Genomic DNA, 10,079 nt, shown 5'->3' on the forward strand with positions numbered 1-10,079 from the left:
GCCTAAAATGCAAGTCCACCGAGCCGGATTTGAACCAGCGACCTAAGGATGCCTGAGTGGTATAAGTTCGTCTACAGTCCTCCGCTCTACCAACTGAGCTATCGGTGGATGTAGCATCGTACAGTTCTTGTGCAGGACTATGCAGGTCATGTCACGTTTGTAGTATGACGTGGTTTTTAAAATGATGCGATAGCTCGCACGTAGCAGAGGGTGGTTTCGATCCACCGACCTCTGGGTTATGGGCCCAGCACGCTTCCTCTGCGCCACTCTGCTGAAGGTAGGTAAGCTGAAATGTGTCTGATGTAAGGTGTAGTTTAGTATTGCGAACAGCACTCGAACTATGACCTTTTTACCATTTCCAGGGGGATTAGCTCACATGGTAGAGCGCTCGCTTTGCATGCGAGAGGTACCGGGATCGATGCCCGGATCCTCCAAGACGATGTTTTTAATTTAGATATTTTTATACTAATTTCAGTAGTTGCCAATGGTCATAAGAGGATTTATGATGCTCCTAAGATTACCTGGTATTAATAATAATAATAATAATACTAAACCGCGCTGCATATGTCTAGAGCATTTCTTGCTGTTTAATTTCGCATTGACAGTATACACAGTTTCAGCTTTTAACATGATCGACCGTGTGGCATTCGGGCATTGACGCCATCGCGAACATATTATTTAAATATGAACTCGTCCTCGGTAGTATAGTGGTAAGTATCCCCGCCTGTCACGCGGGAGACCGGGGTTCGATTCCCCGCCGGGGAGGTTCTTTTTATCTTGTCAATGTTTCGTTTCACGTCAGTAGCGTTCGCGGGACTGTCCGGGAATACAGATTTACGCCCGGTTAGCTCAGTCGGTAGAGCATCAGACTTTTAATCTGAGGGTCGCGGGTTCGAGTCCCTCATCGGGCGTAACAATTATTTGGTACGATGGTGAACTAACTTTCACCACAATGTCTTGTCGAAAGAGGATGAATAACGTAACATTTGCGGAGTGGCAAAGGCGAAGCAAACTTGATGGGGAACTAGCTCAGATGGTAGAGCGCTCGCTTAGCATGCGAGAGGTACCGGGATCGATGCCCGGGTTCTCCAATGCCTTTTCCATAGGCGTAAAATAAAAGAAATTTGCGCAGAGCAATTTGCAGCAGCGTTCGTGTCATGTCGGGATGGCCGAGCGGTCTAAGGCGCCAGACTCAAGACAAAATGTTCTTCCACTCATCGCGTGGAGAATTCTGGTCCTCGAATGAGGGCGTGGGTTCGAATCCCACTTCCGACAACTTTTCCCTGCCACACAAAATTTTAGGCCTAAAATGCAAGTCCACCGAGCCGGATTTGAACCAGCGACCTAAGGATGCCTGAGTGGTATAAGTTCGTCTACAGTCCTCCGCTCTACCAACTGAGCTATCGGTGGATGTAGCATCGTACAGTTCTTGTGCAGGACTATGCAGGTCATGTCACGTTTGTAGTATGACGTGGTTTTTAAAATGATGCGATAGCTCGCACGTAGCAGAGGGTGGTTTCGATCCACCGACCTCTGGGTTATGGGCCCAGCACGCTTCCTCTGCGCCACTCTGCTGAAGGTAGGTAAGCTGAAATGTGTCTGATGTAAGGTGTAGTTTAGTATTGCGAACAGCACTCGAACTATGACCTTTTTACCATTTCCAGGGGGATTAACTCACATGGTAGAGCGCTCGCTTTGCATGCGAGAGGTACCGGGATCGATGCCCGGATCCTCCAAGACGATGTTTTTAATTTATTTATTTTTATACTAATTTCAGTAGTTGCCAATGGTCATAAGAGGATTTATGATGCTCCTAAGATTACCTGGTATTAATAATAATAATAATAATACTAAACCGCGCTGCATATGTCTAGAGCATTTCTTGCTGTTTAATTTCGCATTGACAGTATACACAGTTTCAGCTTTTAACATGATCGACCGTGTGGCATTCGGGCATTGACGCCATCGCGAACATATTATTTAAATATGAACTCGTCCTCGGTAGTATAGTGGTAAGTATCCCCGCCTGTCACGCGGGAGACCGGGGTTCGATTCCCCGCCGGGGAGGTTCTTTTTATCTTGTCAATGTTTCGTTTCACGTCAGTAGCGTTCGCGGGACTGTCCGGGAATACAGATTTACGCCCGGTTAGCTCAGTCGGTAGAGCATCAGACTTTTAATCTGAGGGTCGCGGGTTCGAGTCCCTCATCGGGCGTAACAATTATTTGGTACGATGGTGAACTAACTTTCACTACAATGTCTTGTCGAAAGAGGATGAATAACGTAACATTTGCGGAGTGGCAAAGGCGAAGCAAACTTGATGGGGAACTAGCTCAGATGGTAGAGCGCTCGCTTAGCATGCGAGAGGTACCGGGATCGATGCCCGGGTTCTCCAATAAAATAAAAGAAATTTGCGCAGAGCAATTTGCAGCAGCGTTCGTGTCATGTCGGGATGGCCGAGCGGTCTAAGGCGCCAGACTCAAGACAAAATGTTCTTCCACTCATCGCGTGGAGAATTCTGGTCCTCGAATGAGGGCGTGGGTTCGAATCCCACTTCCGACAACTTTTCCCTGCCACACAAAATTTTAGGCCTAAAATGCAAGTCCACCGAGCCGGATTTGAACCAGCGACCTAAGGATGCCTGAGTGGTATAAGTTCGTCTACAGTCCTCCGCTCTACCAACTGAGCTATCGGTGGATGTAGCATCGTACAGTTCTTGTGCAGGACTATGCAGGTCATGTCACGTTTGTAGTATGACGTGGTTTTTAAAATGATGCGATAGCTCGCACGTAGCAGAGGGTGGTTTCGATCCACCGACCTCTGGGTTATGGGCCCAGCACGCTTCCTCTGCGCCACTCTGCTGAAGGTAGGTAAGCTGAAATGTGTCTGATGTAAGGTGTAGTTTAGTATTGCGAACAGCACTCGAACTATGACCTTTTTACCATTTCCAGGGGGATTAGCTCACATGGTAGAGCGCTCGCTTTGCATGCGAGAGGTACCGGGATCGATGCCCGGATCCTCCAAGACGATGTTTTTAATTTATTTATTTTTATACTAATTTCAGTAGTTGCCAATGGTCATAAGAGGATTTATGATGCTCCTAAGATTACCTGGTATTAATAATAATAATAATAATACTAAACCGCGCTGCATATGTCTAGAGCATTTCTTGCTGTTTAATTTCGCATTGACAGTATACACAGTTTCAGCTTTTAACATGATCGACCGTGTGGCATTCGGGCATTGACGCCATCGCGAACATATTATTTAAATATGAACTTGTCCTCGGTAGTATAGTGGTAAGTATCCCCGCCTGTCACGCGGGAGACCGGGGTTCGATTCCCCGCCGGGGAGGTTCTTTTTATCTTGTCAATGTTTCGTTTCACGTCAGTAGCGTTCGCGGGACTGTCCGGGAATACAGATTTACGCCCGGTTAGCTCAGTCGGTAGAGCATCAGACTTTTAATCTGAGGGTCGCGGGTTCGAGTCCCTCATCGGGCGTAACAATTATTTGGTACGATGGTGAACTAACTTTCACCACAATGTCTTGTCGAAAGAGGATGAATAACGTAACATTTGCGGAGTGGCAAAGGCGAAGCAAACTTGATGGGGAACTAGCTCAGATGGTAGAGCGCTCGCTTAGCATGCGAGAGGTACCGGGATCGATGCCCGGGTTCTCCAATGCCTTTTCCATAGGCGTAAAATAAAAGAAATTTGCGCAGAGCAATTTGCAGCAGCGTTCGTGTCATGTCGGGATGGCCGAGCGGTCTAAGGCGCCAGACTCAAGACAAAATGTTCTTCCACTCATCGCGTGGAGAATTCTGGTCCTCGAATGAGGGCGTGGGTTCGAATCCCACTTCCGACAACTTTTCCCTGCCACACAAAATTTTAGGCCTAAAATGCAAGTCCACCGAGCCGGATTTGAACCAGCGACCTAAGGATGCCTGAGTGGTATAAGTTCGTCTACAGTCCTCCGCTCTACCAACTGAGCTATCGGTGGATGTAGCATCGTACAGTTCTTGTGCAGGACTATGCAGGTCATGTCACGTTTGTAGTATGACGTGGTTTTTAAAATGATGCGATAGCTCGCACGTAGCAGAGGGTGGTTTCGATCCACCGACCTCTGGGTTATGGGCCCAGCACGCTTCCTCTGCGCCACTCTGCTGAAGGTAGGTAAGCTGAAATGTGTCTGATGTAAGGTGTAGTTTAGTATTGCGAACAGCACTCGAACTATGACCTTTTTACCATTTCCAGGGGGATTAGCTCACATGGTAGAGCGCTCGCTTTGCATGCGAGAGGTACCGGGATCGATGCCCGGATCCTCCAAGACGATGTTTTTAATTTATTTATTTTTATACTAATTTCAGTAGTTGCCAATGGTCATAAGAGGATTTATGATGCTCCTAAGATTACCTGGTATTAATAATAATAATAATAATACTAAACCGCGCTGCATATGTCTAGAGCATTTCTTGCTGTTTAATTTCGCATTGACAGTATACACAGTTTCAGCTTTTAACATGATCGACCGTGTGGCATTCGGGCATTGACGCCATCGCGAACATATTATTTAAATATGAACTCGTCCTCGGTAGTATAGTGGTAAGTATCCCCGCCTGTCACGCGGGAGACCGGGGTTCGATTCCCCGCCGGGGAGGTTCTTTTTATCTTGTCAATGTTTCGTTTCACGTCAGTAGCGTTCGCGGGACTGTCCGGGAATACAGATTTACGCCCGGTTAGCTCAGTCGGTAGAGCATCAGACTTTTAATCTGAGGGTCGCGGGTTCGAGTCCCTCATCGGGCGTAACAATTATTTGGTACGATGGTGAACTAACTTTCACCACAATGTCTTGTCGAAAGAGGATGAATAACGTAACATTTGCGGAGTGGCAAAGGCAAAGCAAACTTGATGGGGAACTAGCTCAGATGGTAGAGCGCTCGCTTAGCATGCGAGAGGTACCGGGATCGATGCCCGGGTTCTCCAATGCCTTTTCCATAGGCGTAAAATAAAAGAAATTTGCGCAGAGCAATTTGCAGCAGCGTTCGTGTCATGTCGGGATGGCCGAGCGGTCTAAGGCGCCAGACTCAAGACAAAATGTTCTTCCACTCATCGCGTGGAGAATTCTGGTCCTCGAATGAGGGCGTGGGTTCGAATCCCACTTCCGACAACTTTTCCCTGCCACACAAAATTTTAGGCCTAAAATGCAAGTCCACCGAGCCGGATTTGAACCAGCGACCTAAGGATGCCTGAGAGGTATAAGTTCGTCTACAGTCCTCCGCTCTACCAACTGAGCTATCGGTGGATGTAGCATCGTACAGTTCTTGTGCAGGACTATGCAGGTCATGTCACGTTTGTAGTATGACGTGCTTTTTAAAATGATGCGATAGCTCGCACGTAGCAGAGGGTGGTTTCGATCCACCGACCTCTGGGTTATGGGCCCAGCACGCTTCCTCTGCGCCACTCTGCTGAAGGTAGGTAAGCTGAAATGTGTCTGATGTAAGGTGTAGTTTAGTATTGCGAACAGCACTCGAACTATGACCTTTTTACCATTTCCAGGGGGATTAGCTCACATGGTAGAGCGCTCGCTTTGCATGCGAGAGGTACCGGGATCGATGCCCGGATCCTCCAAGACGATGTTTTTAATTTATTTATTTTTATACTAATTTCAGTAGTTGCCAATGGTCATAAGAGGATTTATGATGCTCCTAAGATTACCTGGTATTAATAATAATAATAATAATACTAAACCGCGCTGCATATGTCTAGAGCATTTCTTGCTGTTTAATTTCGCATTGACAGTATACACAGTTTCAGCTTTTAACATGATCGACCGTGTGGCATTCGGGCATTGACGCCATCGCGAACATATTATTTAAATATGAACTCGTCCTCGGTAGTATAGTGGTAAGTATCCCCGCCTGTCACGCGGGAGACCGGGGTTCGATTCCCCGCCGGGGAGGTTCTTTTTATCTTGTCAATGTTTCGTTTCACGTCAGTAGCGTTCGCGGGACTGTCCGGGAATACAGATTTACGCCCGGTTAGCTCAGTCGGTAGAGCATCAGACTTTTAATCTGAGGGTCGCGGGTTCGAGTCCCTCATCGGGCGTAACAATTATTTGGTACGATGGTGAACTAACTTTCACCACAATGTCTTGTCGAAAGAGGATGAATAACGTAACATTTGCGGAGTGGCAAAGGCGAAGCAAACTTGATGGGGAAACTAGCTCAGATGGTAGAGCGCTCGCTTAGCATGCGAGAGGTACCGGGATCGATGCCCGGGTTCTCCAATGCCTTTTCCATAGGCGTAAAATAAAAGAAATTTGCGCAGAGCAATTTGCAGCAGCGTTCGTGTCATGTCGGGATGGCCGAGCGGTCTAAGGCGCCAGACTCAAGACAAAATGTTCTTCCACTCATCGCGTGGAGAATTCTGGTCCTCGAATGAGGGCGTGGGTTCGAATCCCACTTCCGACAACTTTTCCCTGCCACACAAAATTTTAGGCCTAAAATGCAAGTCCACCGAGCCGGATTTGAACCAGCGACCTAAGGATGCCTGAGTGGTATAAGTTTGTCTACAGTCCTCCGCTCTACCAACTGAGCTATCGGTGGATGTAGCATCGTACAGTTCTTGTGCAGGACTATGCAGGTCATGTCACGTTTGTAGTATGACGTGGTTTTTAAAATGATGCGATAGCTCGCACGTAGCAGAGGGTGGTTTCGATCCACCGACCTCTGGGTTATGGGCCCAGCACGCTTCCTCTGCGCCACTCTGCTGAAGGTAGGTAAGCTGAAATGTGTCTGATGTAAGGTGTAGTTTAGTATTGCGAACAGCACTCGAACTATGACCTTTTTACCATTTCCAGGGGGATTAGCTCACATGGTAGAGCGCTCGCTTTGCATGCGAGAGGTACCGGGATCGATGCCCGGATCCTCCAAGACGATGTTTTTAATTTATTTATTTTTATACTAATTTCAGTAGTTGCCAATGGTCATAAGAGGATTTATGATGCTCCTAAGATTACCTGGTATTAATAATAATAATAATAATACTAAACCGCGCTGCATATGTCTAGAGCATTTCTTGCTGTTTAATTTCGCATTGACAGTATACACAGTTTCAGCTTTTAACATGATCGACCGTGTGGCATTCGGGCATTGACGCCATCGCGAACATATTATTTAAATATGAACTCGTCCTCGGTAGTATAGTGGTAAGTATCCCCGCCTGTCACGCGGGAGACCGGGGTTCGATTCCCCGCCGGGGAGGTTCTTTTTATCTTGTCAATGTTTCGTTTCACGTCAGTAGCGTTCGCGGGACTGTCCGGGAATACAGATTTACGCCCGGTTAGCTCAGTCGGTAGAGCATCAGACTTTTAATCTGAGGGTCGCGGGTTCGAGTCCCTCATCGGGCGTAACAATTATTTGGTACGATGGTGAACTAACTTTCACCACAATGTCTTGTCGAAAGAGGATGAATAACGTAACATTTGCGGAGTGGCAAAGGCGAAGCAAACTTGATGGGGAACTAGCTCAGATGGTAGAGCGCTCGCTTAGCATGCGAGAGGTACCGGGATCGATGCCCGGGTTCTCCAATGCCTTTTCCATAGGCGTAAAATAAAAGAAATTTGCGCAGAGCAATTTGCAGCAGCGTTCGTGTCATGTCGGGATGGCCGAGCGGTCTAAGGCGCCAGACTCAAGACAAAATGTTCTTCCACTCATCGCGTGGAGAATTCTGGTCCTCGAATGAGGGCGTGGGTTCGAATCCCACTTCCGACAACTTTTCCCTGCCACACAAAATTTTAGGCCTAAAATGCAAGTCCACCGAGCCGGATTTGAACCAGCGACCTAAGGATGCCTGAGTGGTATAAGTTCGTCTACAGTCCTCCGCTCTACCAACTGAGCTATCGGTGGATGTAGCATCGTACAGTTCTTGTGCAGGACTATGCAGGTCATGTCACGTTTGTAGTATGACGTGGTTTTTAAAATGATGCGATAGCTCGCACGTAGCAGAGGGTGGTTTCGATCCACCGACCTCTGGGTTATGGGCCCAGCACGCTTCCTCTGCGCCACTCTGCTGAAGGTAGGTAAGCTGAAATGTGTCTGATGTAAGGTGTAGTTTAGTATTGCGAACAGCACTCGAACTATGACCTTTTTACCATTTCCAGGGGGATTAGCTCACATGGTAGAGCGCTCGCTTTGCATGCGAGAGGTACCGGGATCGATGCCCGGATCCTCCAAGACGATGTTTTTAATTTATTTATTTTTATACTAATTTCAGTAGTTGCCAATGGTCATAAGAGGATTTATGATGCTCCTAAGATTACCTGGTATTAATAATAATAATAATAATACTAAACCGCGCTGCATATGTCTAGAGCATTTCTTGCTGTTTAATTTCGCATTGACAGTATACACAGTTTCAGCTTTTAACATGATCGACCGTGTGGCATTCGGGCATTGACGCCATCGCGAACATATTATTTAAATATGAACTCGTCCTCGGTAGTATAGTGGTAAGTATCCCCGCCTGTCACGCGGGAGACCGGGGTTCGATTCCCCGGCGGGGAGGTTCTTTTTATCTTGTCAATGTTTCGTTTCACGTCAGTAGCGTTCGCGGGACTGTCCGGGAATACAGATTTACGCCCGGTTAGCTCAGTCGGTAGAGCATCAGACTTTTAATCTGAGGGTCGCGGGTTCGAGTCCCTCATCGGGCGTAACAATTATTTGGTACGATGGTGAACTAACTTTCACCACAATGTCTTGTCGAAAGAGGATGAATAACGTAACATTTGCGGAGTGGCAAAGGCGAAGCAAACTTGATGGGGAACTAGCTCAGATGGTAGAGCGCTCGCTTAGCATGCGAGAGGTACCGGGATCGATGCCCGGGTTCTCCAATGCCTTTTCCATAGGCGTAAAATAAAAGAAATTTGCGCAGAGCAATTTGCAGCAGCGTTCGTGTCATGTCGGGATGGCCGAGCGGTCTAAGGCGCCAGACTCAAGACAAAATGTTCTTCCACTCATCGCGTGGAGAATTCTGGTCCTCGAATGAGGGCGTGGGTTCGAATCCCACTTCCGACAACTTTTCCCTGCCACACAAAATTTTAGGCCTAAAATGCAAGTCCACCGAGCCGGATTTGAACCAGCGACCTAAGGATGCCTGAGTGGTATAAGTTCGTCTACAGTCCTCCGCTCTACCAACTGAGCTATCGGTGGATGTAGCATCGTACAGTTCTTGTGCAGGACTATGCAGGTCATGTCACGTTTGTAGTATGACGTGGTTTTTAAAATGATGCGATAGCTCGCACGTAGCAGAGGGTGGTTTCGATCCACCGACCTCTGGGTTATGGGCCCAGCACGCTTCCTCTGCGCCACTCTGCTGAAGGTAGGTAAGCTGAAATGTGTCTGATGTAAGGTGTAGTTTAGTATTGCGAACAGCACTCGAACTATGACCTTTTTACCATTTCCAGGGGGATTAGCTCACATGGTAGAGCGCTCGCTTTGCATGCAAGAGGTACCGGGATCGATGCCCGGATCCTCCAAGACGATGTTTTTAATTTATTTATTTTTATACTAATTTCAGTAGTTGCCAATGGTCATAAGAGGATTTATGATGCTCCTAAGATTACCTGGTATTAATAATAATAATAATAATACTAAACCGCGCTGCATATGTCTAGAGCATTTCTTGCTGTTTAATTTCGCATTGACAGTATACACAGTTTCAGCTTTTAACATGATCGACCGTGTGGCATTCGGGCATTGACGCCATCGCGAACATATTATTTAAATATGAACTCGTCCTCGGTAGTATAGTGGTAAGTATCCCCGCCTGTCACGCGGGAGACCGGGGTTCGATTCCCCGCCGGGGAGGTTCTTTTTATCTTGTCAATGTTTCGTTTCACGTCAGTAGCGTTCGCGGGACTGTCCGGGAATACAGATTTACGCCCGGTTAGCTCAGTCGGTAGAGCATCAGACTTTTAATCTGAGGGTCGCGGGTTCGAGTCCCTCATCGGGCGTAACAATTATTTGGTACGATGGTGAACTAACTTTCACCACAATGTCTTGTCGAAAGAGGATGAATAACGT

General features: G+C 47.3%; 44 non-coding genes across 44 annotated transcripts; 36 read left to right on the top strand and 8 right to left on the bottom strand.

Moving 5' to 3' along the window:
- Positions 1 to 14: 14 nt before the first annotated feature.
- Trnay-gua (transfer RNA tyrosine (anticodon GUA)) lies at positions 15 to 108 on the bottom strand. The gene is made up of 2 exons: positions 72 to 108; positions 15 to 50 (listed from the first exon to the last, which is right to left on the bottom strand). It is a non-coding gene; the product is annotated as a tRNA-Tyr (tRNA).
- A 253-nt stretch (positions 109 to 361) lies between these two features.
- On the top strand, positions 362 to 434 carry Trnaa-ugc (transfer RNA alanine (anticodon UGC)). Its single transcript has one exon. It is a non-coding gene; the product is annotated as a tRNA-Ala (tRNA).
- Positions 435 to 693: 259 nt separating this feature from the next.
- On the top strand, positions 694 to 765 carry Trnad-guc (transfer RNA aspartic acid (anticodon GUC)). Its single transcript has one exon. It is a non-coding gene; the product is annotated as a tRNA-Asp (tRNA).
- Positions 766 to 838: 73 nt separating this feature from the next.
- Trnak-uuu (transfer RNA lysine (anticodon UUU)) lies at positions 839 to 911 on the top strand. Its single transcript has one exon. It is a non-coding gene; the product is annotated as a tRNA-Lys (tRNA).
- A 107-nt stretch (positions 912 to 1,018) lies between these two features.
- Positions 1,019 to 1,091, top strand: Trnaa-agc (transfer RNA alanine (anticodon AGC)). The gene has a single exon. It is a non-coding gene; the product is annotated as a tRNA-Ala (tRNA).
- Positions 1,092 to 1,159: 68 nt separating this feature from the next.
- Positions 1,160 to 1,275, top strand: Trnal-caa (transfer RNA leucine (anticodon CAA)). The gene is made up of 2 exons: positions 1,160 to 1,197; positions 1,230 to 1,275. It is a non-coding gene; the product is annotated as a tRNA-Leu (tRNA).
- A 41-nt stretch (positions 1,276 to 1,316) lies between these two features.
- Positions 1,317 to 1,410, bottom strand: Trnay-gua (transfer RNA tyrosine (anticodon GUA)). The gene is made up of 2 exons: positions 1,374 to 1,410; positions 1,317 to 1,352 (listed from the first exon to the last, which is right to left on the bottom strand). It is a non-coding gene; the product is annotated as a tRNA-Tyr (tRNA).
- A 585-nt stretch (positions 1,411 to 1,995) lies between these two features.
- Trnad-guc (transfer RNA aspartic acid (anticodon GUC)) lies at positions 1,996 to 2,067 on the top strand. The gene has a single exon. It is a non-coding gene; the product is annotated as a tRNA-Asp (tRNA).
- Positions 2,068 to 2,140: 73 nt separating this feature from the next.
- Positions 2,141 to 2,213, top strand: Trnak-uuu (transfer RNA lysine (anticodon UUU)). The gene has a single exon. It is a non-coding gene; the product is annotated as a tRNA-Lys (tRNA).
- Positions 2,214 to 2,320: 107 nt separating this feature from the next.
- On the top strand, positions 2,321 to 2,393 carry Trnaa-agc (transfer RNA alanine (anticodon AGC)). Its single transcript has one exon. It is a non-coding gene; the product is annotated as a tRNA-Ala (tRNA).
- A 51-nt stretch (positions 2,394 to 2,444) lies between these two features.
- Positions 2,445 to 2,560, top strand: Trnal-caa (transfer RNA leucine (anticodon CAA)). Its single transcript has 2 exons — positions 2,445 to 2,482; positions 2,515 to 2,560. It is a non-coding gene; the product is annotated as a tRNA-Leu (tRNA).
- Positions 2,561 to 2,601: 41 nt separating this feature from the next.
- Trnay-gua (transfer RNA tyrosine (anticodon GUA)) lies at positions 2,602 to 2,695 on the bottom strand. Its single transcript has 2 exons — positions 2,659 to 2,695; positions 2,602 to 2,637 (listed from the first exon to the last, which is right to left on the bottom strand). It is a non-coding gene; the product is annotated as a tRNA-Tyr (tRNA).
- Positions 2,696 to 2,948: 253 nt separating this feature from the next.
- Trnaa-ugc (transfer RNA alanine (anticodon UGC)) lies at positions 2,949 to 3,021 on the top strand. The gene has a single exon. It is a non-coding gene; the product is annotated as a tRNA-Ala (tRNA).
- A 259-nt stretch (positions 3,022 to 3,280) lies between these two features.
- Trnad-guc (transfer RNA aspartic acid (anticodon GUC)) lies at positions 3,281 to 3,352 on the top strand. Its single transcript has one exon. It is a non-coding gene; the product is annotated as a tRNA-Asp (tRNA).
- Positions 3,353 to 3,425: 73 nt separating this feature from the next.
- Positions 3,426 to 3,498, top strand: Trnak-uuu (transfer RNA lysine (anticodon UUU)). The gene has a single exon. It is a non-coding gene; the product is annotated as a tRNA-Lys (tRNA).
- A 107-nt stretch (positions 3,499 to 3,605) lies between these two features.
- Trnaa-agc (transfer RNA alanine (anticodon AGC)) lies at positions 3,606 to 3,678 on the top strand. The gene has a single exon. It is a non-coding gene; the product is annotated as a tRNA-Ala (tRNA).
- A 68-nt stretch (positions 3,679 to 3,746) lies between these two features.
- On the top strand, positions 3,747 to 3,862 carry Trnal-caa (transfer RNA leucine (anticodon CAA)). Its single transcript has 2 exons — positions 3,747 to 3,784; positions 3,817 to 3,862. It is a non-coding gene; the product is annotated as a tRNA-Leu (tRNA).
- Positions 3,863 to 3,903: 41 nt separating this feature from the next.
- Positions 3,904 to 3,997, bottom strand: Trnay-gua (transfer RNA tyrosine (anticodon GUA)). Its single transcript has 2 exons — positions 3,961 to 3,997; positions 3,904 to 3,939 (listed from the first exon to the last, which is right to left on the bottom strand). It is a non-coding gene; the product is annotated as a tRNA-Tyr (tRNA).
- Positions 3,998 to 4,250: 253 nt separating this feature from the next.
- On the top strand, positions 4,251 to 4,323 carry Trnaa-ugc (transfer RNA alanine (anticodon UGC)). Its single transcript has one exon. It is a non-coding gene; the product is annotated as a tRNA-Ala (tRNA).
- Positions 4,324 to 4,582: 259 nt separating this feature from the next.
- On the top strand, positions 4,583 to 4,654 carry Trnad-guc (transfer RNA aspartic acid (anticodon GUC)). Its single transcript has one exon. It is a non-coding gene; the product is annotated as a tRNA-Asp (tRNA).
- A 73-nt stretch (positions 4,655 to 4,727) lies between these two features.
- Trnak-uuu (transfer RNA lysine (anticodon UUU)) lies at positions 4,728 to 4,800 on the top strand. The gene has a single exon. It is a non-coding gene; the product is annotated as a tRNA-Lys (tRNA).
- Positions 4,801 to 4,907: 107 nt separating this feature from the next.
- Trnaa-agc (transfer RNA alanine (anticodon AGC)) lies at positions 4,908 to 4,980 on the top strand. The gene has a single exon. It is a non-coding gene; the product is annotated as a tRNA-Ala (tRNA).
- Positions 4,981 to 5,048: 68 nt separating this feature from the next.
- Positions 5,049 to 5,164, top strand: Trnal-caa (transfer RNA leucine (anticodon CAA)). The gene is made up of 2 exons: positions 5,049 to 5,086; positions 5,119 to 5,164. It is a non-coding gene; the product is annotated as a tRNA-Leu (tRNA).
- Positions 5,165 to 5,205: 41 nt separating this feature from the next.
- On the bottom strand, positions 5,206 to 5,299 carry Trnay-gua (transfer RNA tyrosine (anticodon GUA)). Its single transcript has 2 exons — positions 5,263 to 5,299; positions 5,206 to 5,241 (listed from the first exon to the last, which is right to left on the bottom strand). It is a non-coding gene; the product is annotated as a tRNA-Tyr (tRNA).
- Positions 5,300 to 5,552: 253 nt separating this feature from the next.
- Positions 5,553 to 5,625, top strand: Trnaa-ugc (transfer RNA alanine (anticodon UGC)). The gene has a single exon. It is a non-coding gene; the product is annotated as a tRNA-Ala (tRNA).
- A 259-nt stretch (positions 5,626 to 5,884) lies between these two features.
- Positions 5,885 to 5,956, top strand: Trnad-guc (transfer RNA aspartic acid (anticodon GUC)). Its single transcript has one exon. It is a non-coding gene; the product is annotated as a tRNA-Asp (tRNA).
- Positions 5,957 to 6,029: 73 nt separating this feature from the next.
- Trnak-uuu (transfer RNA lysine (anticodon UUU)) lies at positions 6,030 to 6,102 on the top strand. Its single transcript has one exon. It is a non-coding gene; the product is annotated as a tRNA-Lys (tRNA).
- Positions 6,103 to 6,210: 108 nt separating this feature from the next.
- Positions 6,211 to 6,283, top strand: Trnaa-agc (transfer RNA alanine (anticodon AGC)). Its single transcript has one exon. It is a non-coding gene; the product is annotated as a tRNA-Ala (tRNA).
- A 68-nt stretch (positions 6,284 to 6,351) lies between these two features.
- Positions 6,352 to 6,467, top strand: Trnal-caa (transfer RNA leucine (anticodon CAA)). Its single transcript has 2 exons — positions 6,352 to 6,389; positions 6,422 to 6,467. It is a non-coding gene; the product is annotated as a tRNA-Leu (tRNA).
- A 41-nt stretch (positions 6,468 to 6,508) lies between these two features.
- Positions 6,509 to 6,602, bottom strand: Trnay-gua (transfer RNA tyrosine (anticodon GUA)). Its single transcript has 2 exons — positions 6,566 to 6,602; positions 6,509 to 6,544 (listed from the first exon to the last, which is right to left on the bottom strand). It is a non-coding gene; the product is annotated as a tRNA-Tyr (tRNA).
- A 253-nt stretch (positions 6,603 to 6,855) lies between these two features.
- Trnaa-ugc (transfer RNA alanine (anticodon UGC)) lies at positions 6,856 to 6,928 on the top strand. Its single transcript has one exon. It is a non-coding gene; the product is annotated as a tRNA-Ala (tRNA).
- A 259-nt stretch (positions 6,929 to 7,187) lies between these two features.
- Positions 7,188 to 7,259, top strand: Trnad-guc (transfer RNA aspartic acid (anticodon GUC)). Its single transcript has one exon. It is a non-coding gene; the product is annotated as a tRNA-Asp (tRNA).
- A 73-nt stretch (positions 7,260 to 7,332) lies between these two features.
- On the top strand, positions 7,333 to 7,405 carry Trnak-uuu (transfer RNA lysine (anticodon UUU)). Its single transcript has one exon. It is a non-coding gene; the product is annotated as a tRNA-Lys (tRNA).
- Positions 7,406 to 7,512: 107 nt separating this feature from the next.
- Positions 7,513 to 7,585, top strand: Trnaa-agc (transfer RNA alanine (anticodon AGC)). The gene has a single exon. It is a non-coding gene; the product is annotated as a tRNA-Ala (tRNA).
- A 68-nt stretch (positions 7,586 to 7,653) lies between these two features.
- On the top strand, positions 7,654 to 7,769 carry Trnal-caa (transfer RNA leucine (anticodon CAA)). The gene is made up of 2 exons: positions 7,654 to 7,691; positions 7,724 to 7,769. It is a non-coding gene; the product is annotated as a tRNA-Leu (tRNA).
- A 41-nt stretch (positions 7,770 to 7,810) lies between these two features.
- Positions 7,811 to 7,904, bottom strand: Trnay-gua (transfer RNA tyrosine (anticodon GUA)). Its single transcript has 2 exons — positions 7,868 to 7,904; positions 7,811 to 7,846 (listed from the first exon to the last, which is right to left on the bottom strand). It is a non-coding gene; the product is annotated as a tRNA-Tyr (tRNA).
- A 253-nt stretch (positions 7,905 to 8,157) lies between these two features.
- Positions 8,158 to 8,230, top strand: Trnaa-ugc (transfer RNA alanine (anticodon UGC)). Its single transcript has one exon. It is a non-coding gene; the product is annotated as a tRNA-Ala (tRNA).
- A 259-nt stretch (positions 8,231 to 8,489) lies between these two features.
- Trnad-guc (transfer RNA aspartic acid (anticodon GUC)) lies at positions 8,490 to 8,561 on the top strand. The gene has a single exon. It is a non-coding gene; the product is annotated as a tRNA-Asp (tRNA).
- A 73-nt stretch (positions 8,562 to 8,634) lies between these two features.
- Trnak-uuu (transfer RNA lysine (anticodon UUU)) lies at positions 8,635 to 8,707 on the top strand. The gene has a single exon. It is a non-coding gene; the product is annotated as a tRNA-Lys (tRNA).
- A 107-nt stretch (positions 8,708 to 8,814) lies between these two features.
- On the top strand, positions 8,815 to 8,887 carry Trnaa-agc (transfer RNA alanine (anticodon AGC)). The gene has a single exon. It is a non-coding gene; the product is annotated as a tRNA-Ala (tRNA).
- A 68-nt stretch (positions 8,888 to 8,955) lies between these two features.
- Trnal-caa (transfer RNA leucine (anticodon CAA)) lies at positions 8,956 to 9,071 on the top strand. Its single transcript has 2 exons — positions 8,956 to 8,993; positions 9,026 to 9,071. It is a non-coding gene; the product is annotated as a tRNA-Leu (tRNA).
- Positions 9,072 to 9,112: 41 nt separating this feature from the next.
- On the bottom strand, positions 9,113 to 9,206 carry Trnay-gua (transfer RNA tyrosine (anticodon GUA)). The gene is made up of 2 exons: positions 9,170 to 9,206; positions 9,113 to 9,148 (listed from the first exon to the last, which is right to left on the bottom strand). It is a non-coding gene; the product is annotated as a tRNA-Tyr (tRNA).
- Positions 9,207 to 9,791: 585 nt separating this feature from the next.
- Trnad-guc (transfer RNA aspartic acid (anticodon GUC)) lies at positions 9,792 to 9,863 on the top strand. Its single transcript has one exon. It is a non-coding gene; the product is annotated as a tRNA-Asp (tRNA).
- Positions 9,864 to 9,936: 73 nt separating this feature from the next.
- On the top strand, positions 9,937 to 10,009 carry Trnak-uuu (transfer RNA lysine (anticodon UUU)). The gene has a single exon. It is a non-coding gene; the product is annotated as a tRNA-Lys (tRNA).
- The last annotated feature ends 70 nt before the right edge of the window (positions 10,010 to 10,079 follow it).

Source organism: Hydractinia symbiolongicarpus, chromosome 3 (assembly GCF_029227915.1).
Source record: "Hydractinia symbiolongicarpus strain clone_291-10 chromosome 3, HSymV2.1, whole genome shotgun sequence".
Taxonomy (NCBI): Eukaryota; Metazoa; Cnidaria; class Hydrozoa; order Anthoathecata; family Hydractiniidae; genus Hydractinia; species Hydractinia symbiolongicarpus.